General features: G+C 44.0%; 1 protein-coding gene and 1 pseudogene across 1 annotated transcript in view; one reads left to right on the plus strand and one right to left on the minus strand.

Annotated features, from left to right (window-relative positions):
• The window catches only part of LOC126482221 (C-type mannose receptor 2-like), a 76,182-nt gene that overhangs the window by 36,311 nt on the left and 15,717 nt on the right, over positions 1-24,154 (minus strand). The window lies entirely within an intron of this gene.
• On the plus strand, positions 18,152-18,269 carry LOC126483042 (5S ribosomal RNA; annotated as a pseudogene).

Here is a 24,154-nt window from a genome sequence, read left to right on the forward strand (position 1 = left end):
TTGCTGATGAGGCACACAACATGTCGTGTCCACTTGAGTTAGCTGTCGAAGTAGATGCCAAGGAACTTAGCATGTGCTCGAACAGGAAATGTATATGGGCCAAGATGAAGTTCGGATGAGAAGTTAATACGCAGTTTCCTCGTGAGTATATCAAAAACTGAGTTGTCAGATGGCAAATCAGCCCATTTTTGAACTCCCGTGCGACCAACTTTTTACATGCGTCGGTAAGCCATAGGTGTGTCACCCAAAAGCACGACGAGCGAATATACAGACGTCGTCCGCATACTGAAGAACTTCGATGGTGGGGCTGAACAAAGTCTCTAGGTGGGTAACATACAGGGCATATACTAAGGGACTCAGTATCGCGCCCTGGGCGAGGCCACGAGACGCCTGGTGGAGCCCATGCAACATGTTGTCCCGGTCGCGGATACGATACGGCAACCAGGCAAACTGCACGTATATAATCCGTAACAGCAGAAGAGACAGCAGTTGCAAAGTGTCGATAAGTTCAGTTATCAAGACATTGTCGTGCGCCCTCGAAAAGTAAACAAATAATGCCGTTAAATACCCAATTGTAAATTATGTGTTTTCAGTATCCATCACAAGCGAGGTAATATTGTCATACGTACTTCTGCCATTACCGAAGTCGTTTTGCGTCCGTGAGAGCAATTTCTCATGTTCCAACCAGCATTCTAAGTGAAACTTGAAGAGACGTTTAAGAGTCGATATAAGAATAGCATAGAGGTTAGACTCCATAGGGTAGGGAAGGGAAGGGAAGGGTAGGCCATATACAAACCTGAGAAAGTGGCCCAAAACTCAGAGACAAAACAACGGCCTGAGGGTCTCTGTCCAGACAATAGAAGTAATCTACGGGGTCCATCATTGAGCAGGATAAGACAGAACTCGTCAAGAATGTCAAGGATCCCATCACCAAACCTATCATTACGGGGGGCGTTTGAAAAGTCCGTGCAAAGACCGAGAGATGGCAGCAATGGCGCGTATGTCATGTTTAGTTAGTAACTTCTTTGAAAAGAAGGCACACCATGTATCAGCCGTATTGGTCTTTTTCTTTGTGTTTGGCATTCATGTGAATCAAGGAAGTCGAATGATTGTCAAATAATGGACGAAAAAGAATTTCGTGTGGCGATTAAACATTACTGTATCAAAGTCAAAACGCCTCAGGAGACTAAAGAGAAGCCTGATAAACATTACGGTCACTCTGCACCTTCAATTAGAACAGTTTATAAGTGGTTTCAAAATTTTCGGAGTGGCCATACGGGCACAAGTGATGCTGAACGTTCTGGACGCCCTGTGGAGGTTACGACTCCAGAAATCATTGATTAAATCCATGATATGATAATGGATGACAGAAGAGTTAAGGTGCGTGAGATTGCTAGTCCTGTGGGCATCTCTAATGAACGGGTACATAATATTTTGCATAAACATTTGGACATGAGAAAGCTATCCGCAAGATGGGTTCCGCGATTGCCTACGCTTGGCCAAAAACGGAGTAGTGTGAAGTGTCGCAAGGATGGTTTGCAGCTGTTCAGGAAGAATCCGCAGGACTTCGAGCGTCGTTCCGTCACTGTGGATACATTACTATACCCCTGAGACCAAACAACAATCTAAACAATGGGTTACCAAGGGAGAATCTGCACCAAAAAAGGCGAAGGCCACTCCTTCGGCCGTAAGGTTATGGTGACTGTCTTTTGGGATTCGCAATGGATAATCCTCATCGAATATTTGGAAAAGGGTAAAACTATTACAGGTGAATATTATTCATCGTTATTGTACCGTTTGAAAACCATGCTGCAAGAAAAACGCCGGCGATTGGACCGCAAAAACGTCCTTTTCCATCATGACAATATACCAGCACACACCTCAGCAGTTGTGGTGCAAAATTAATGGAAATAGGATTCCAGCTCGTTTCACATCTCCTCTATTCTCGAGACTTGGCTCCCTCGGACTACTATTTGTTCCTCAATTTGAAAAAATGGCTGGTGGGACAAAGATTTTATTCAAACGAGGAGGTAATTCCAGCAACTAACAGCTATTTTGCATACTTGGACAATTCCTATTATTCGGAAGGGATCAACAAATTAGAACAACGTTGGACGAACAGTATGTCAAAAAGGAGACTATGTCGAAAAATAAAAAAGTTTTACCCCAAACACGTAGTAGTTTTTACTTTTTCATGGACTTTTCAAACGCCCCTCGTATATGCACTGCACCACAGTCTTGTGTGTTTTAAAATACACACGAATAATGAATGGAGGTGCCAACTGCCGAACTAGTGCGTACCACATGCTGCTGTTCTGGGGACACGTTGTCCAGTGCAACCATACGTCGCTCCAGTTGTTTAGTATTGAAATTGATGGCGTTTTCATCATCGGGCAAGCCAATGTAGACGTCATAATCGTTGCAGCCTGTGTGGTGGTCCACACCCAGTGGGGTTTGGGGGAGATGAGAGAATATTCGTGACGAATATAAGAGAATCCCTGTCGCCAGACTGGCCTAGGAGCACGCTATTTCGATGGACTTCTAGTGTCAGAGATGGCACCCGATCTGTCTGCCGACTGCATATCATGTTGACGATACGTGGCACCCTGAGGGAGAGAGCCTGACTGGGGCGACACTGGCGGTAGAGTTGGTCGCGTAGAAGTATCTCAGAAGGCGACTCCTGGTTGCGTGGAATGCCTTGGAAGTAGAGGCGGCAAATCCAGAGGATTCTGGAGACTAGGAGGCCGGCAGAGAGCAGCGGATGTGAGAGCTGCGGGCTGCCAACGTTCTGTCACTGGGTGCTGACCACAGCAATTTAAACACGTCGGAAACGGCGCCGTACGTGGATCCGCTGGGTGTGGCCCAGCACACTTGCTGCAACGAGTATGACTTCTACATTGGCTTGCCCGACTATGAAAATGCCAGGAACTTCGACACTGAGTAACTGGAACGACGTACGGTTTCACTAGACAACGCGTCCCCAGGACAGCATTATGTGAGGGCAAAGCCTGGGAGCGAAACATCACCAGACATACTGGAATCGACATCGTTTTTTCAGGGTGTGAATGACGTTTCTTAGAGTATCATTTGATACTTGCGACAGGATATATGCTCTCCATTGTGTCAGTGATCTCCTTGTCTGTCAAGCTGATGTCAACATCAAGAAAAATGCCATACGTATGAAGCAGAAAGTTGGTAAAATAGACATCAAACTTACGAGATTTGAAAACAGGGACTTCTGTCAAAGCGTTGGGAGCTACCGCAGTTTTCAGTTCTATCTTGACGCCGTTTCTGTCTGACGAACTAATGTCAACAACGTAACACCTGAGATGAGAGTTACAGGAAAATAATGACTCGTCTATCGACATAGGGTGGAATTTGCCAGCGTGCTTATCTAAACTGTCCACAAAGACAACGTAGGGGCCTGGCATCTGATTGACTGTGCCGATTGTTGACACTTGGCCGTACGACCGCAGCAGTGGAAGTCAGCAGTTGACTCTGAGAACGTTCTGAGTTTGTCTGCAATGTAGCATTAGTACAAGTGGGATCCGAACCTTTAACGCACTCATAGCACAGGAGGTGAGTCGACACACAGCCGTTTACTAGTGGGGCCACTTTCGTGTTGTTGACTTGCAGGAGCATTGGTTTCAAGCATGAGGCTGGAAGGGTCGCTAGGATGGCTAACTTGCTGACTAAACTGATGCAATTGTTGTTGGTGGTGGTGATATTGCTGAAGTTGCTATTGTTGTAGCTGCAATAATTGAAATTGCTGCTGTAGAGCCAGTTGTTGCTGGTGAATCTGTAGTTGCTGATGACGGTGGTGCAGAACGTGTTGTTCGGGTTGATGTTGTAACTCCTGTTGTTGGTGGTGGTGTTAGAGAAGGTGTGTATCAGGAAGTGTTAATTCGCCCTCCTGGATCTCACCATGGTTGTCGGACATCGGTAGCAACGCAACATCTGTCGGTGCGTGCTGATGGCAGATTTCTAGTGCCGACTGCATAATTTGACCCGCATCAGTGGGATCTGCCATTTTACTCAGAAATATGTAGCGCTACCGTCGCGAACATGTGACGAAGAAAACACACACAGTCCGGCGACGCTACACTGCACGGAAGCGATTCTCCTCGAAAACCGACAATATAACTGGAGAAATGCTATGATAAACGCGAAGAGTACGAAGCACTACAGTCGTTCGCGAAACGTGAACAAGGCAGCGCCACACAGACCGCGCTGACACAAACTGTGCACACCGCAGGAAGGAGAGGGGGTGGGGACGCAGAAGACATATAATAATCTGCTATCGTCATCCAATGCCGTTTGTTTATATATTTGAGTTATTTTCAGCTGTTTGGTAAAAAGCTCAACAGTTGAAGCTGTCGACTGTCTACCGCACTGAGGAGCCAACCCCAGGTGAAACATGCTCTCAGTGTGTATTCGACGATGTCGATATCATTGTCTCCACTATCAACTGCGGGAATACTTTTCACAGCTTGAGGATATCAAATGCATCATCCCAGCTGCAGCTCTCTCAGCATCTGAAGAGGCCCAAAGATTTAATTTTGTAAAATGAACAAACCGCACAACGGTTGCTTCCTGTTTGTGTTCCCGGTCGCGCAACACAGCGGAACATTTTCTTTGTGACATTTATGTCCCGTTTGTCCAGTTGGCACGAAACCTTTGGTTCCCTGACAACAATGGACTGAGGTTATGTGATTTTATTTTTTACTCCAGATGGTGGGCTCGTAAGTGTTCCGGAACCGGTAGTATACACAATAAAAGTTACTGCATTAGGCAACTGCTGGGCGGTTTCTTCATTTTACAAACTGGACTTACACAGTTGCGGCTGCCCCATAAGAATAACTCTTTGCTCACAACTTTAAACTGGCTCCTTCTGTAAAAGAAGTAAGTACCTGGGTGATGTGGAACCTCAGATATTACAACACAAGGTAGACAAGGCATTACAGTAGATTACTGTTCCTGATTTAAACATGACCAATCTCATTCCGCAGGTACATTCACATCCTCTGCGCAAGATATCCTGTTGCTCTGTGGTAAGTGGCTCCGCTCAATGCAGCCACCTCCAGAATTCCAGCTGTTCACGAATGGAACAGGTTTATGCATTCTACCAGCAACACAATTAATGCTGAGAAAAGTACAGTAACTTTCTGGTCACGTATTAATTCACAATCGTCACTGCCACACCGTTAAGCTGCTTTACAGTAAGTTCAGTGACAGAGTTGTTCTTGTCAGAATCGGCAGCAAACCTGAACCGACAACGATAGTTTAGATATACTCACCGATGTTGCAAGCTGAACATGAAGAGATACAGAAAGTATATGAGGATATTGAAAGGGTAACACAGTACATAAAGGGAGATGAAAGTCTAATAACCATGTGGGACTCTAATGCAGTTCTAGGGGAAGGAGTAGAAGAGAAGGTTACAGGAGAATACGGGCAGGAGAATATGGGCGTGGGACAAGGAACAAGAGTGGAGGAAGACTGATTGAGTTTGTAATAAATGTCAGCTAGTAACAGCTAATACTCTGTTTAAGACTCACAAGAGGGGGAGACATAGCTAGGAAAAGACCGTATGGTAAGGGAAGATTTCAGTTGATTGATATTGGATATTGGATTGCAAGGCGTACCTAGGAGCAGATATAGATTCAGATCATAAAGTAGTAGTGATGAAGATTAGGCTGAAGTTAAAGAAATTAGTCAGAAAAATCAATTCGCAGAGAAGTGGGATACAGAAGTACTATGGGATAACGAGACACGCTTTAAGTTCTCTAAGACTATAGATACAGCAACAAGGTTTAACTCAGTAGGCAGCACAGTTGAAGAGGAATGGACGGGCAATCACAGAAGATGGAAAGAAATACATAGCTTCAAAGAAGGTAACTGCGAAGAAACCATGGGTAGCAGATGAAATATTTCAATTGATCGATGAAAGGAGAAAGTACAAAAATGTTCAGGGAAATTCAGGAATACAGAAATAAAAGTCGCTGAGGAGTGAAATAAATAGGAAGTGGAGAGAAGCAAAGACGAAGTGGATGCATGAAAAAGTGAAGAAATCGAAAAAGAAATGATTGTCGAAACGACTGACTCAGCGTACACAGAAGTCAAAACAGCCTTCGGTGAAATTAAAAGCAAATGTGGTGACGTTAAGAGTGCAAAGGGAATTTCACTGTTAAAAGCAGAGTAGAGAGCGGATAGGTGGAGAGAGTATATTGAAGGCCTCTATGAGATGGTAGATTTTTCTAACGTGATACAAGAAGAAACGGGAGTCGATTTAGAAGAGACAGGGGATTCATTATTACAATCAGAACGTAAGAGCTTTGGAGGACTTGAAATCAAATAGGGCAGGAGGGCCTGATAATATTCCATCAAAATTTCTAAAATCATTGGGGTAGTTGCAACAAAACGGCTATTCACGTTCGTGTGTAGAGTGTATGAGCCTGGCGAAACACCATCTGACTTTCGAAAAAATATCATCCACACAATTCCGAAGACTGCAAGAGCTGATAGGTGCGAGAATTATCGCACAATCAGCATAACAGATCATGTATCCAAGTTGCCGACAAGAATAATCTACAGAAGAATGGAAAAGAAAGTTGAGGATGCGTTGTATGAAGATCAGTTTGGCTTCAGGAAAGGTAAAGGCACCAGAGAGACAATTCTGACTTTGCAGTTGATAGTGAAAGTAAGACTACAGAAAAATCAAGACAAATTCATATATTTGTTAATCTGGAAAAAGCTTTCGACAATGTAAAATGTTGTAAGGTGTTCGAACTTCTGAGAAAAATAGGGGTAAGCTATAGGGAAAGACGGCTAGTATACAATACGTACAAGAGCCAGAAGGGAATAATATGAGTGGACGACCAAGAACGAAGCTCTCGGATTAAAAAGGATGTAAGACTAGGGCGTATTCTTTCGCCCCTACTTTTCAATCTGTACATCGAAGAAGCAATGATGATAATAAAAGAAAGGTTCAGAAATGGAATTAAAATTCAAGGTGAAAGGATATCAATGATGAGAGTCGCTGATGATTTTGCTATCCTGTGTAAAAGTGAAGAAGAATTACACGATCTGCTGAATGGATTGGCTTTGTTTTGCTTTATGGCCCAAGGACAACTGGGATCATACGCGCCCAAGTCAAAACTAGAGAACACGAAGATAGACAGGAGTTGAAGAACGACTATACGTCAGTCTCAACTGATATAATAGAAGACAGCTAGAAACAGGCATGCGGAAAAAGGGCTAAAAAAACACCATACAGAAACGGAGGTCCAAAACTAAAAAGGAAATGGCCTTCGCCATATTGTTTGGCGGATAAAAAGTAAGACGCTGTCGACAGCCCGCGTGCCATTTGCCAAGACGGCCGATAACTCAGACGGCAAACCCAAACGGGAACGTAAAAGGTTAAAAAATGGACATTCCATCAGGAAGTGGCGGACACTTAAAACTTGAGTGCAATGTGTACAAAGTGGTGGAGTAGCGCCACTTAGCAAATGACGATGGCTAATAGGGCAGTGCCCAATACGCAGCTGAGTTAAATAATCTCCTCTCGGCGAGATGGCCGAGAAGAGGTCGTCCAAGCCATTGGGAGAGGCTTAGCAAGCCGGAGCTTATTCCCGTGAAGGGAGGAACATTGACGATGTCAAAGGGACACCACCTCCTGACAGACAGCAACACACAGATCAACCGAGGGAATATACGTACTCGCTGGCGGAGGTGCGAGGACTGCAGCTCTGATAGCAGCGTCAGCAGCCTCGTTTCCTGGCAGACCGACATGACCAGGAACAGACAGAAACGATACACTGACTCCACCAAGAGTGAGCCGTTGACAGTTTTCCTGGTCCCGCTGCACTAAGGGATAGGCGGTGTACAGCGCACATAGACTTTGAAGGGCACTGAGTAAGTCAGAGCAGACGATACAATTCAAAAGGCTGTGTCGCCGGATGTACTCCGTGGCCTCATACAAGGCTGTAAATACTGATTAGTGTGCCGAAAGCTGATGTCGAAAGACACGGGTGCCAATGACGAAGGCACACCCGACCCCACAGTCAGTCCGGGAGTCATCAGTCTATACAAAGGTACTATCGCGAAGTTCCATGCGAAGGTCGTGAAACTGAAGGCGATAGACCAATGCTGGAGTAGTGTCCTTAGGCAGTGAATGAAGGCCAAGGTTAACACTGGCCGTTTCACGAAGCCATGGTGGTGAAGGGTTCACACGCACTGGGAAAGGTGCAGGTAGTATGAAGTTAAGCTGCCGTAGCAAGTGCCGAAAGTGGACTCCAGGAGGTAACAGAGAAGAAGGACGAACCCCATACTGACGATCAAAGGAATCATCAAAGAAGGAGGCATAGGATTGGTTGCCACGCATGGCTGACAAACGGCATGCATACGTGCTGATGAGAAAGTCACGGCGGTAGGACAGGGGTAGTTCAGCAACTTCACCATATAGACTCTCTACCGGGCTGGTGTAAAAGGAGCCCATGGCCAAACGGATGCCATGATGGTGGGTAGTGTTGAGATGGCGTAAGACGGATGCGCGTGGTGACGCATAAACAAAGCACCCATTATCGAGTTTCTACCAAACAAGGGACCGGTACAGCGGAGGTGGGTGGTTCGATTGGCACCCCAGGAAGTACCATTGAGGATACATAGTACATTAGGAACCGCGTACAGCGGGCTGCTAGGTAAGATACATCGGAGGAACAAAAGTGTTTCCTATCGAGCATGAGCCCCAGGAATTTCGTCGTTTCAACGAACGGAAGGGTAACAGGCCCAATATGTAAAGATGTGGGGAGACACCACTTGCGTCGCCAGTGGAAAAGCGAAAGCCATTGTCGATGTTCCAGGAGTAAAGACGATTAAGACACCGATGAAGACGCCGCTCAGTAAGACAGGTCCATGGAGAACTGCAATAGATGGCAAAATCGTCAAGAAAAAGGGATCCGGAGAAGCCAGTGATGCTGGAGGTGCCGGTGGGATACAGGCCATTATAGATTTAATGGCGATAGCAAAGAGGATGACACTCAGGACGGAACCCTGAGGTACACCGGTTTTCTGGATATAAGCCGCTGATAAGGCGGAACCTTCACGCGCCTTGAAAATTCGATCTTGTAAAAACGCATGAAGGAAATAGGGCACGCGGGCACGGAAGCTCCACGTGTAAAGAGTACGGAGGATACCTGTTCTCCAGCAGGTGTCGTAGGCCTTCTCCAAATTGAAAAACGTTCATGACATGGGTGGACAAAGTAACGAGATGGTCAACTTCAAAGCGCTGTGCTCGAAATCTATACTGCGCATTCGTCAGTAAATTGCGAGACTCGAGCCCCCATACCAGCCGGGCATGAATCATACGTTCCACCACCTTGCAAACGCAACTAATAAGAGAGATGGGGTCGTAGCTGGGAGAAAGGATTTTTTATATATGGGTATGGCGGTGGCTTCATGCCAACGTCCGGGAAATGTGCTCTCTGCCCAGATGCGCTTGTATGTGTTAATCAGAACGTGCTTGCCTGCAAGAGAAAGGTGTTGCAACATCTGAATGTGTACGGCGTCTAGCCCTGGGGCGGAGGATCTGGATAAACTGAGAACATGATCTGGCTCGCTCATAGTAAAGGCGGCATTGTAGCACTCACAATGCAGAGAAGAGAAGGGTATCGTCCGAGCCTCCTCCGTTCGTTTCCGATGGAGGAGGGAGGGATGATAGTGGGAGAAGCTTGAAACTTTCTCAAAATGGTGGCCCAAGCTGTTGCAGATAGCAATAAGGTCCACAATAACATCGTCTGCTACTGTAAGGCCGGAAATGGGGGAATGGATCTTGGTCCCAGGGAGCTGTCGGAGGTTGGCCCACACGACAGAGGAAGAGGTGGAACTGTTAAAAGAACTAGTGAATTAAATCCAGCTAGCTCGTTTGCTATCCCGAAGAACGCGATGACTCTTTGAACGCATCTGGTTATAGTGAATGCTGTTTGCCATCGTACGATGATGGTTAAAAACACAGAGAGCATATCTCCATGCACGAAGTGCATCGTGGCATGCATCAGTTCACCAAGGGACCGGCTCACGACGTGGCAAAGAGGAAGTGCGAGGAATGGAACGTTCTGCAGCAGTAGGGATAACGTTTGTGAGATAGTCCACCTGGTCATCACAACCGGGGAAATCTTGTTCTTCAGAGGTCGACAGGGAGGAGTGAAGCTGCCATTTGGGTGTGCACACGAATGGAGTAGGAGTCAGCAAATGGAGAGCGCATGGGAAATGCTCGCTCGAGTAGGTGTCAGAAAGACTCGACCACTCAAGACAATGGGCAAGTTGGGCATTGCAAAAGGATAGGAACAAATGGGAATAGGTGTGGGAGGAGTCAGAAAGGGAAATGGGTGCTGCATTGTTAAGGCAGAAGAAGTTAAGTTGGTTAAGAAGGGCTGCCAAGAGGGCACATCTGAGAACCCCAAAGGGGATGATGTGCATTAAAGTCACCGAGTAGCAAAAATGGGGAAGGTAGCTGCCCAGTAAGCTGAAGGGAGTCTGCCCTGGTGACATCAAATAATGGAGGTATATAAATGGTGCAGAGGGAGAAAGTCAGGCAGGGGAGGGAAAGGTGAACTGCAATAGCTTCAAGATGGGTAATCAGGGAGATGGGTTGACTGTGAATATCATCACATATGAGCAACATGATGCCCCCATGAGATGGAATGCCAACCTCAGGGGGAAGGTCAAAACGAATTGGTAAGTATTGTGTAAGCTCAAAGCGGTCGTAAGGGCGCAATTTCGTTTTCTGAAGGCAGAGTACAAGGGGATGCTACGATACCAAAAGCAACCATAAATCCTCTTTGTTGGACCGAAGGCCGCAAACGTTCTATTGGAGGACAGTCATGAGGAGGAAGAGATGTAGAGATGTCAACTCGGCAGCCACCGAGTGACAGCTGGCGTCGATTCGCTTCTACAGGGCACATAAGCGGGCGGATCCTGTTCCATAGGGTCCACAGAAGCATCAACTTGCTTGTGTGGTCAGTCCGTGGTGTCGAACGCTGAAAAACGTTTGGTGTTGCGCACTGGCGAGACAGAGGATGGCCAGCCTAAGGTCCCACGTGGCGACACCATCGAACAGGATCTTCAAGTTGGCGAAGGAGAAGACCGTTTCCCTTTGGTGGACTTCTCCGAGCCTTTCTGGTTAGAGGAAGACTCGGGTGTTGTTTGGCTGGAGGGACGGAGGAAGTCTATACGGAAGTACTCCTCCTGTCCTTTCCTGCCTACTGGTTTTGTAGCTGGTGGCTTCGCTCCTTGACGTGAAAGTTTGACAATTTGTTGCGCAGCGGGACAGGGGGACAACGATACCTCCTTGACACTCCATGTCCTTCATGGAGGGGGAGTAACAACAACAGAACTTTAGGTGCCAGAAGGAGGGAACACAGGGTTTACGACCAGCCAGTAACTTGCGAGCTACTGGGTAAGGCACTTTTCCTTCACCTGAATCTCTTGGACAGGCTGCTCCCCAAGATACATGGGACAATCCCGAGAGGAGGCGGCATGGCCGCCTTTGCAGTTGATACAGCAGGGAGAAGGTGGTAGACAATCGCCCTCATGTGCATCCCTACCACAGGTTACACATTTGCCTGGGCGTAACAAGACGTTCTATTGAGGTTGAAACGGTGACACTGGTAGCAGCGCATCGGGTTCGGAACGTGCGGCAAGATTGTGATAATTTCATAGCCAGCTTTGGTCTTGGATGGCAGCATCACTCTGTCAAAGGTGAGGAAAGGAGTGCAGGTGGGCACAAAGGAGGAATCCACCTTTTTTATTACACAATGGACGGCAATGACACCCTCATAAGGCAGGTATGATTGAATTTCGGCATCTGTTAGACCGTCGAGCAGCCTGGTGTAAATTACACAACGGGAAGAATTCAAAGTTCTATGGATCACAAAACGAACAGCGTAGCCGTGGAGAAGCGAGGAAGCAAGCAGTTGTTGAGCTTGAGAATCAGAAGCCGCCTCAAAAAGCAAAGTGCCAGTCCGTAAAAGAGAGCAGGATTTCACAGGGCCAGCAACTGCATCAACATTTTTCTGAATAATAAACAGATTTACTGTGGCGATCATCTTCAGTGCGTGAGACCACGAGGACCCGTGGTGCAGTGGGAAGGATCTTCGAATCATTAACCTCATCAAGTTAACGTTTCATAGACGTTAATTGGGAAGATGACTGACTCCTCGCGAGAAAATCCCCCATGATTGACAGCGCCTCTGATGGCGCGCTCCTAACTGGGGGCTCCCTTCACAAGGAGGGTGCACCTGCCTTAGGTGATTATTCACATCTCAGCTCATACCTCCCGAACATCTGACTGAGGGACCAATCGGGCAATCAGCAATTTGGGAAGGTTGCAGCTCAGGCAGTCACCCCTCCCTGGGCCTAGCCTGTACAACGGGTCAAGTGCGAACCTTAGCTCTCGACCTGTGGCTGGGAATTACACGTTACCCAGTCACCTGTTACGCGTCAGATGCGTGGGTCGGCCTTCAGGAATGCACAGGGAGGAAGAAGAAAAAGAGGAACATCAAACGCCGAAGAGGAGGAACGAGAGAAGGGAAACGAAGAAAGGAAAAAGGAGCGAAAAACAAAGGTGAGACTGTTCTTACGTCAGACAATGCACAATATTCCCAATAACATCCTAGACATGTTCCCCAAGGGAGAGGAAAAATTAGCAAGATGATAGAGTTGCAGCACAGAAGGGAAAAAACGCTGCAAAGGTTGGAACCCTGTGGTAGGCAAGCACGATCCAGCCAAAGAGTGCGAGACCCTGGGGGGCTGCTGAATGGGATGAACAGTCTAATGAGTACACAGTATGGAGTCAGGGTAAATCGAAGAAAGGCAACGAAGTAGCATAAATGAGAACAGCGAGAAACATTGCATCAATATTGATGGTCACAAGGCAGATGAAGTTAAGGAATTTTGTTACCTAGGCAGCAAAATAACCAATCACGGACGGAGCAAGGAGGACATCAAAAGCAGATTATCACCAGCAAAAAGGGCATTCCTGGCCAAGAGTAATCTGACACTATGAAAAATAGGCATTAATTTGAGGAAGAAATTTCTGAGAATGTACGTTTGGAGTACAGCATTGTATGGTAGTGAAACATGGACTGTTGGAAAATCGGAACGGAATAGAATCGAAGCGTTTTAGATGTTGTGCTACAGGCGAATGTTGAAAATTAGGTGGACAGATAAAGTAAGGAATGAGAATGCTCTGCGCAGAATCGGAGAGGAAAGCAATATGTGGAAAACACTGACAAGGAGAAGGGACAGGACGATAGGACACCTGTTAAGGTGTTCACTTTCATGGTATTAGAGGGAGCTGTACAGGATAAAGACAGGAATTGGAATATATCCAGCAAACAATTGAGAAGGTAGGCTGCAAGTCAAGTGCTACTCTGAGATGAAGAGGCTGACACAGGAGAGGAGATCATGGCAGGCCGCATCAAACCAGTCAGAAGACCGATGACAAAAAAAGGATCCCATACAGCAGAATGGTACTCTAGTACAGGACACAGGACGCACAAGCATACTGTAGGCAGTCTGTTCAGTACACCTGTTACACGTTGTATTTTTATCACACAAAACCAGACCACTTTGAGTTCTGATAAAGTCAAGTAAATGACGTCGGATTGCTCCGTGGTTTAGAATCCACATTGAACATGTCCCTCACAAGCGACTGGGGTAGAATCAGTTGAGGTTGCGCCATGGGAGAAGTGGAAATCGCGGCAAACCCAAACTGTGTCACCACTACACTAGAAATTTTATTTTACAAAACGAACCAATCGACATATGTCAAGAGCACTTATTTCTTACTTTATTTGTATATGAAACACCGCAAGTTTTGGTTTTGCACTGAGATGCGAATTCACATCTCCCATTTCTTGGGGGATATGATCCCCTAGGAACGATACAGTTCCATAATTTCGTTGTTTTCCCCATGATCACAAACGCCTCCAGGACGCCAGGAAATGCACGTACCTATGTTCGAGTCCTTGTCGGGCACTAAAATACTAATCATTTCATTTCATCCGCTAGTATATGCACATCTGGAGACTGAAGAAAAAACAATCGCTATTTATCTTCTATTCATGGCTGCAAAACAATGGTGGTAGCTGCCAGCTTCGAATCACAGTCAGACAAAGAAAATGTACCGTCAATTCAGGCTCCAACATCTTGTTTCTGGTTTTTTAAAAAAAATTTGATATCTAACATCTAGTTGTGCCCACTTAACGATCTGATTAGGTGCTGGGTTCTAATCCACGTCCATCACAAAACATGACATTATGGAATGCGCACAAATTGTTAGTTGACAGAAACAATAGGTGGTTAACAGGAGTCCAAGAGCGGTAAAAAAAAAATTTTGGCCATTTCTTTTTAAGTTCACACTTGCTAACTGATACTAGTGGAAACTTCGATATTTCACCTTTCCTTACGCCCCCAATGACGATCGGTACCGTGACTGGGTGTCGGTTGGACACGAAATCTTTGCTTGGTTAGCAATGTCTGTAGGTGGTGGGTTTCAATCAAACCCAGAGAAACAAAAATCGTCACATCATTGAAAATTCATACATGTGCTCAGACAGCTACACGTGAATGCTTTAGATACGTAGTGTCACTTCGTGCTAGATTAGAAGGACGATATGTGACATTCATAATGCACATAGATCGAGGTGCAAATATGAGTACAATGAAATTAATAGTGATAGCTCTTGCCCCTGAGGTTTCCATACCGCTCTTGCCGCTATCAATCCCGTTTTTTAACTTGTTCGTTCATTAACCTGTTGGTGCTAAACCACTCGACACACCAAAAACGATTTGTAAGTAGTTGGAATACCATTTAGAAAGAAAAACTACTTCGAATCGTAATGGAACAATTGGAGTCGTGATATTCTCCCAGAATCGCTTATGCATAAAAAACCTAGTTACTGAATGATAATGTGTGACAGAGATACGGGTATTAGTTGTCTCAGACACAAATGAGTGTAGTAAGATGTCTGGAATGTCACTCGCTGAAATAAAGTGATTTTACAGGCGTTACAGACAGTCTCATGTCTGATAAAAGGTTTGCTAATGCAATGACGGAAAAAAATTGCAACGCTGAGGGGGAGTTGTGCTGCACAAACGAAAGTTGCTCAACTTGTTCCTGAAACATGGTGTGTGTCCAGATTTCGCGGCAGTCGAGTGAGAGTGCCGCCAGTAACGCCACTCTGGCGATGCAAATCAGGTTTGATTTAAATACACGCTGTAACTGTTGTGAGTGTTGAGTTATCTTTGAGACTGGACATGGTGAGTTGACGTCAGTCAACAATGCTTTAAGAAGACAGACGCCATTATCAACACCTCTCTCAATTTGAAGGAGGTCGTGTAGTGGGGCTACGGGCAGCTGGATATTCCTCCTGCGATACTGCAGAAAGACTTGGCAGGAACATAATCGCTGTACGTGACTGCTAGCAGCGGTTGTTACGAGAATGCACTGTCTCGAGCAGACAGAGCCCTGGACGGCCACGTGGCACTAGCGAGAGGGAAGACCACCGGGTTCGGGTTATTGCTCTGGCGCATCGTACTGCAGCTGCAGCAGCAATTTGAGCAGCTGTTGGTGCCACAGTGACAACGAACTGTTACAGATCGGTTTATTCAAGAATAACTCCGAGCCAGATACCCTGTAGCATGAATTCCACTGACCCTGAATCACCCACTACTTGCAGCTTTTGTGGTGTCAAGCGAGAGTTCGTAAGAGGGCAGGCTGGGGGTCTACTGTGTTTTCTGATGAAAGCTGGTTGTGTCTCGGTGTGTTGGTTAGGACGAGGACAGCTGAGGGCCTGCAGCCCACCTGTCTAAGTGCTGGACGCATTGGCCCTACACCTGGGGTCATGGTCTAGGCTGCGATTTCGTATGAAACAGGTGCACTCTCGTGATTATCGCATGTACCCTGACTGCAAATTTGTACATCAATCTGGTGATTCGACCTGTTGTGCTACCATTCACGCACAGCATTCCAGGGGGTGTTTCCCAACAGGATAACGCTCACTCACGTACCGCTGTTTTAACCCAACATGCTCCACAGAGCATCGACGTATTGCCTGGCCCTGCTCGATCACCAGGCTCGTATCCAATACAGCACATATGAGACATCACTGGAGGACAAGTCCAGCGCCATCCACAGCTTTAACCGTCCCTATATTGAATGACTAAGTACAATAGGCATGGAGCTCCATCCCATTAACTGATATCCGGCTCCTGTACAACGTAAAGCATACACGTTTGCATGCTTCCATTCAATATTCCGTCCGTCACATAGGTTATCAATGAACCTGTATTCTACATATGCAATGACTTAACTCGAACTTACGTTAACCTGTGACCTTTCAATGTTAATCACTTGAATATATTGCCTTGACAAATGTATTCCCGTATTTCATTACTCTACATTAATTATTTTGGGTGTTGCGACTTTTTTTCCTTTCATGTATTAGCAATATCGTGCTATTACTTTACTCACGGATTGATTGTAGTTATGAGTAGTATTCTCTAGTGGTCTTATGCGGTAACCATTTTGTATAGCCTAAGGACTGTAGTGCAAAGGCACTGAAGGATCTGAAAGACATCTACCTATCGTGGACTACTGGACTCGCATTCGGGAGGACGACGGTTCAATCCCGCGTCCGGCCATCCTTTTTCCGTGATTTCCCTAAATCGCTCCAGGCAAATTCCGAGATGGTTCCTTTCAAAGGCGACGGCCGACTTCCTTCCCCGTCCTTCCCTAATCCGATGAGACCGATGACCTCGCTGTCTGGTCTCCTTCCCCAAAACAATCAACCAACCGTATCGTGGACTGTACCCAAATTAGGTGGAACGCCATTCAGGTCGTTCTGATACTTTTAAGCATGACAGAACGTTTACGAAGTACGCAAGGGCTTCTAGTGACGTGCTAATGAGTCAATGTTTCGTCAGGCAACCTAAAACTCACCTGCAATCCCTTCAATATCGCATAAACAGGGCAGCCTTCCGGACGGCGCTACCACCTCCCCTGCACGGGCTAGGAAGGCCTACACGTCTAGCTGCTCGCCTATTTTTCCTGCACACACATCACTCTTAACCGGTTGCTGGTGTCTACCATGATGACTTTCCCATCCTCATAAACGTTGTTCCTTGATTATATAAGAATATGAGATTATTATTTCCATCTTCACTTGTCAGATCAGATTTAACCTCGAAACACAAACTTCCGCCGGCCGGTGTGGCCGAGCGGTTCTAGGCCATTTCCATGCCCTTCATATTCCTCAGACCACAGTGCTTGGTATTGTCATCTATAAGGCACACGAATCGATTTGTTGATACGACAGACATTCCCAATGCTAAGACGATTAAACGACTTGCTACGGAACCCAGTAAAGTAATGCGGAGGAGTTTTAAAGAACACCACGGTGCATCATGCAAGAGCACGCGTCCATGCACGAGCAGACGAAAGCAATTGACATTTTGAACATTAGTTATGTTACGACTTTTTAAAACGTTCTTTCGTTAATAGCTCAAAAACGGAGCGCTCTTAGGACGTTGGTTTATGTGGAGCTTTTTATCAACGAAGTGCTCCCAGACCGGATGTCGTTATCTATCTTTTCACATTTCTTAGCGCAGTCCCCGTCTTTAACGTCTATAAGTGCCTCTTCGGAGCAGAGTTGAAACTCTGGATTGGCAGCGTAGAAACAGTCGCAAGAACTGCGTCAACTTGCCCCCGTATTCGACGTAGCATCAAATAAAATTTCCATCCAAATAACTGTCCTTAGTGAACTGCCGTTAGTAAACTATTATGGACATATTCTCCGAAGGAACGTACCATTCATGAATTTCGATTTATTCGTTTCCGAGTAACTACATGAACGATGAAATTTTCGTTTAACACTTCCAAGGTGTCACAGGATGTCAAAAGGTAAAATTATAATCATCATTACCAGGCAACACACAAATTCTGAAGAAAATGGTACCTCATAAGCTAAATCATCGTCCTAAAGCGAATGTGAACGTGTTCGCAAAGGACTTGGAACGTAATATAGAGTTAGATGTGAACCAGTAAGTGGTCATTCATCTATGAATTTTCGTTGTATCTGTGGCTTTAAGTGGCAACGGTCTTGCCGCAGTAGATACACCGGTTCCCATCAGATCACCGAAGTTAAGCGCTGTCGGGCGTGGCCGGCCCTTGGATGGGTGACCATCCAGGCTGCCATGTGCTGTTACCATTTCTCGGGGTGCACTCAGCCTCGTGATGCAAATTGAGAAGCTACTCGACCGAATGGTAGCGGCTCCGATGAAAGAAAACCGTCATAACGACCGGGAATGCTGTGTGCTGACACTAGTCCCGATGGACCACTAGTGACCTGAAGACGGTGTGCTTGCGGCTTTAAGTGCTACATCAGAAAGATATTTTGAGATAATCCGTTTGCTTTGTGGTTTACAAACGATTTGAAGCGAGTTGCAAGTAAAACTGTTGTATTACCAGAAAATAAATCATCATATTTTCAAATTGTGTCCATATTCACTTTTGGAAATGGTAACGTCACAGCAATTACAGTACATGTAGACTACATGATTTCTAGTCCCAGGCTACACCGTAAAGGAATGAAATTTTACATCGATACAATTGAGGACTATCAGAAGGTGTTTTCTTTCTGCCAGGAACAAAACTTACCTTTCCAAACCGGCTCCAGTTGCTTTGTTTAGCTTTCTGGTTTAGTTTTCTGAATTGTAAGCAACGAGGTGTTAAATTTAAGTTCGATGGCCTCCACGGCCGGTGTCATTTTGGATAAAATAATTTTGGGCATTGGGCTGCGTTATTGTAAGGTCCTCTTCAGCAGTGTCCCATCCTGAAAACGGCGCAGCAAGTCGGTCGAAACGTTTGCCATTTACTTGTTTCATTAGGTTAGTGTGTCACATTCTTATGGATCTGAAGATAGCAGTTTTATTTCCGTCACTCGTAATCCATTAATTTGTTAACATAGCGACCTTGGCAAATAAATAAAAGTTTTCATAAGAAGACCATAGTACATTCCATAAGCAATTCATCCATTGCGAAATTAAACTCTTCTCTACTCTGTGGAGTTAACTACTCGTGAGAAAATTCTGTCTTTTGAAACGCACAGTGCAATTATTGTAAGAAGCCAGTACATGGATCATAAGTGCGTAACACCCCAAAATCAGGGAGTGAAATAAGGCATTCAATGATTCAGTATTAAACTTCAACTGATGTTCACAGTGAACAAGTGCAAATAAAAACACTTTCACGATCAAAATATAATGTGTATGCACTCTCCTCACTCCCAGTTGATCAAGTGTCATTACAATTAAAACTGAGAGAGGATCTTCGATTCCCATAATCAACCTACAGCCGTAACTGAAATTAGGATCACCAAAATTAATAACTTTCAGAGTTCGCTATTTAGTTACAGCGACCAACAGAAACTAGTAAAAGGTCTATTATAAGAAATGTTGCGTGCAAGAAATCAAACAGGCCAGATTCATAGTTGTCAATTCCCAGTAATCAATGAACTTGCTGGGCAGATACACTACTCGTGTAGGAGCGAATCAGATTCATACTGACATTCCGACGGAAAAGTTACAAACTTTGTAGCCAAAAAACGATATTTTTTTGCCGAATACACAAGTGGCATTGATTATTACAAGGCACATACCACGATGAAGCCGAATGCTGTACCTAAATTTCGTAAAGTACGCAACATTTTCTTTTCGTTAAAGGGTAAAGTCAAACAGGTATCTAACGAGAATTATGTTATGGAATCAATAACCAGTATTCAGTGGACAACGCCAATCGTGATAATGCAGAAGCCGAATGGCGAATTATAAATTTGAGGAGACTTCAAATCAACAATAAATACCTAATTCATTGTTCATTCATACCCAATTCATAAACTATAAGAACTGATGACAAAATTAGATAACAGTATATACTTCGTAAAACTTGCCTGTCTACACATACCGTTGTATGACGTCACACACAAGTACTCTGTTCAGTCTACACTCATACAAGACGTTAACTTCTGATATTACCAGTGCCTCGAGTTTGTTCCAGTGGTATATACAAAAATTAATGAGCAAGTTTCATGACGCCTTGAATACTGAGACTACATCATCGTCGCAGGAAAAACCCCGGACAAAATGTTACGTCATTTGGAATCTGTCTTCATACAATGTAATAAAGAAAAGTGCAAGTTCTTCCAGCTTTAAGTGCAATACGCAGGACACATTACGTCTGTGCACACTATAAAGTGTCAAAAACAGATAGAGACATACTTTCTTTACGAAAATATTACCAAAAATATTAATTAAATGTGTCATGGCCTACAAAGAACTGTTACACGGGACAGTAATATCTATGATCATTGTCATTCTTAGAACAAATGTTTTGGAGATTTTATGTCATCAATTCTATTTCTGAAGCTGTATCTCGAGCGTGCTGTAAGTGTAATTTGGTAATTTCAAGCAACAGGTGAAATTTTACCTAATTTAGTACTCTCTTGTTGTAGTATTTGCTAACCTCACCAACGTACGCTTTAAGAAGTGTCTGTGAATATTTTAAACAACGCGAGAGAGGTGCAGATGCTCCTCATATTGTAGTCGGCCATCTTAAGACCGATAACGTTGTTGTTGTTGTTGTGGTCTTCAGTCCTGAGACTGGTTTGATGCAGCTCTCCATGCTACTCTATCCTGTGCAAGCTTTTTCATCTCCCAGTACCTACTGCAACCTACATCCTTCTGAATCTGCTTAGTGTATTCATCTCTTGGTCTCCCTCTACGATTTTTACCCTCCACGCTGCCCTCAAATACTAAATTGGTGATCCCTTGATGCCTCAGAACATGCCCTACCAACCGATCCCTTCTTCTGGTCAAGTTGTGCCACAAACTTCTCTTCTCCCCAATCCTATTCAATACTTCCTCATTAGTTACGTGATCTACCCATCTAATCTTCAGCATTCTTCTGTAGCACCACATTTCGAAAGCTTCTATTCTCTTCTTGTCTAAACTATTTATCGTCCATGTTTCACTTCCATACATGGCTACACTCCATACGAATACTTTCAGAAATGACTTCCTGACACTTAAATCAATACTGGATGTTAACAAATTTCTCTTCTTCAGAAACGCTTTCCTTGCCATTGCCAGCCTACATTTTATATCCTCCCTACTTCGACCATCATCAGTTATTTTGCTCCCCAAATAGCAAAACTCCTTTACTACTTTAAGTGCCTCATTTCCTAATCTAATTCCCTCAGCATCACCCGACTTAATTAGACTACATTCCATTATCCTTGTTTTGCTTTTGTTGATGTTCATCTTATATCCTCCTTTCAAGACACTGTCCATTCCATTCAACTGCTCTTCCAAGTCCTTTGCTGTCTCTGACAGAATTACAATGTCATCGGCGAACCTCAAAGTTTTTATTTCTTCTCCATGAATTTTAATACCTACTCCGAATTTTCCTTTGTTTCCTTTACTGCTTGCTCAATATACAGATTGAACAACATGGGGGAGAGGCTACAACCCTGTCTTACTCCCTTCCCAACCACTGCTTCCCTTTCATGTCCCTCGACTCTTATAACTGCCATCTGGTTTCTGTACAAATTGTAAATAGCCTTTCGCTCCCTGTATTTTACCCCTGCCACCTTTAGAATTTGAAAGAGAGTATTCCAGTCAACATTTGAATCCGATAACGTTATTCCACTATATTTCTTAATTGATTAATAACATTCAATTCAGACTTGTTTAAAAAAATACTAATAAATCTCCTTTAGTGTGGATAGATATTTTGCTTAATTTCAAGGAATTTTATGTAAAAACTTCGTGCTTGTGAGTACTGACAGAGCCTGCGGTAAAGACGATGTTTTATCAACTAAAACAAATCAAATATTTATCGAGAGAAGTTACAAATTTTACGACATGGTACATGCAGATATTCGTACTGGGTCGTAACCCATGATAGGTGGATATTTTACTGAAGAACTTTATTCGATTTTTAGTAAAAATATAGCTCTGAGAGCTCTCTAGCAGAAAGAAACTTATAACTCTACTCACGAAAGAGTTTAATACTGTATGGATGTAGTTTGTGCGCGTAGGTGAGATTTATTTTCTGATAAAGCAGATGAACAATTAACAGAAACTTACCATCAAAGACAACTGCTAATACATATGTGCATGCTGCGTAAATTTGAAGGATGTTTCAGAGGTAAAGCTAGCTACCTGCGTTTTAATACATTCAAGATCCTCGCAGACTGCTTTCAGTGTGTATTTTGGAAGTTTCACATAACATATTACGCAAACAGTATTAAACTAAGCCCACATCCAAAGATTTACCGTACGCAAAAAAGCTTTAACACATTCGTGTGATACATTTAACAGCGTACACATGTCTTTACAATACATCAATACAATAACATGATTCATACAGACATTCTACACGACACGACACAGTACACACCACATCGGCCATCACCAGCGAAGCTTTTTGAAATTTCCATTTGGGATTAAAATGTCGTAACGTCTATGGAAACCATTTAGGCTTCCTCATGGAATTCTCCATTGAAGAACTGCTGAAAGCATTAGTTGCAGGCAATGACACTATTCTCTTCTCTACTGTTCAAACTCTTTTGCGAAAGAAATGATATTTCACACTTACAAATCACACCAGTCCAAGTAGAACCCAACAAACATGCAGATATTGAAGTCGAATGCGACGAATCTCAGCCAGCAGTATAATAAGGAAAACGCTTTACTAATATGTCTAAGTACAAGATCACGTCACATCACGCTTAGTCTTCAGCTGAAAATTTATGTGAGACACCACATCTAAGTGTTGGGATTAATGGACCAGTGCTCATTAGAATGGAAAGAAATCTCGGTTACCAGGCAATGTCATACAACAACTCGTCTGTGTCGTGTTTAGTATTCAAACGCCTCGCGGTTTCACGACGTGCACTTACGTAGATGGCATGGTAATGATTATCTGTTCTGAATGTAACGTAATCACAGACACATGTATGGTATGTGTTTATCCTGAAGTAGATATGATACTGAATTTGTTTCATTCTTTTTGTATGATTATTATGCTTAAAGTGCTGCGGGGTGGCTGCACTGTGGCTGAATCTACATTGCAAAACGGCGCTGTATACCGTTGTTGCTAACAGTCGTGCTTATTTAAACTACAAACTAGAAGGAAAGTGTTTGACAATATGCTGTTGATCTTTTTCTTACACGTTCATGTGCGAATTATTTTGGAGGGTATGTTCTTGTAATGTGGTTACGAGGCAGCGAAATTCAGGTCCACAAATACCCCAAATTCTAACTTATTTACATTCAATTTTCGATCCGTTGGCGAGAAATAGAAACAAATATAGTAATAGCAATCGTCCACACACACACAAATAGAGCAGATTTCTCTTAATCTTAAATTTGGAGACACTTTAACAATATATCAACACGTCATACATTACCTAGGATAACAGCATATTTCCAAAGCGCAATTCACAATTAGGTCACATGATACTTCGTACTGCGTCTGGAAGGTATACCTACCGCAGCTGGAGCACCTAGAGCCACAACTAAAGAGCTTATGTAAGGAATTGCTGTAACCACGCAATGTCTACATTAGCAGAGTAGTATTGTACACAGATAGGATTCAGTACACACAGTCACCCGTAGATTTAACCAACAGTCATCCTGTTTAGACTAATGCTTGCAGGAGGGGGCTTATAAATGAAACAAAAAAAGAGGATATATTAAATTTTATGTCTCCGCATCTGCTATCTGGGATTTCAGTACTTCCGTGATGAATTAACGCCTAGCTTATAAAGTTTAGGCCTCATCCCTCTGGCTATGAAGCCACTCTTAGTATAGTAATTGAAATACTTATTTTTATTTAATTTGAGTTATTTAATGAGTTATGTGAATTTTTTTTGAAATTTATAAGTTTATTAATATAGTAAAATAATTTAGATATTTCAAGGAAGCTAAAGGCTTCAGAATAACAAGTAGGTGTTACGTTGTTCTGTGTTTTATTTTTAGTAGTATACGTACAAGCTTTAGACCGTAGCGGTATCTTGCGTTCTGTTAGCTC

Source organism: Schistocerca serialis, chromosome 5 (assembly GCF_023864345.2).
Source record: "Schistocerca serialis cubense isolate TAMUIC-IGC-003099 chromosome 5, iqSchSeri2.2, whole genome shotgun sequence".
In the NCBI taxonomy this organism is placed as follows: domain Eukaryota; kingdom Metazoa; phylum Arthropoda; class Insecta; order Orthoptera; family Acrididae; genus Schistocerca; species Schistocerca serialis.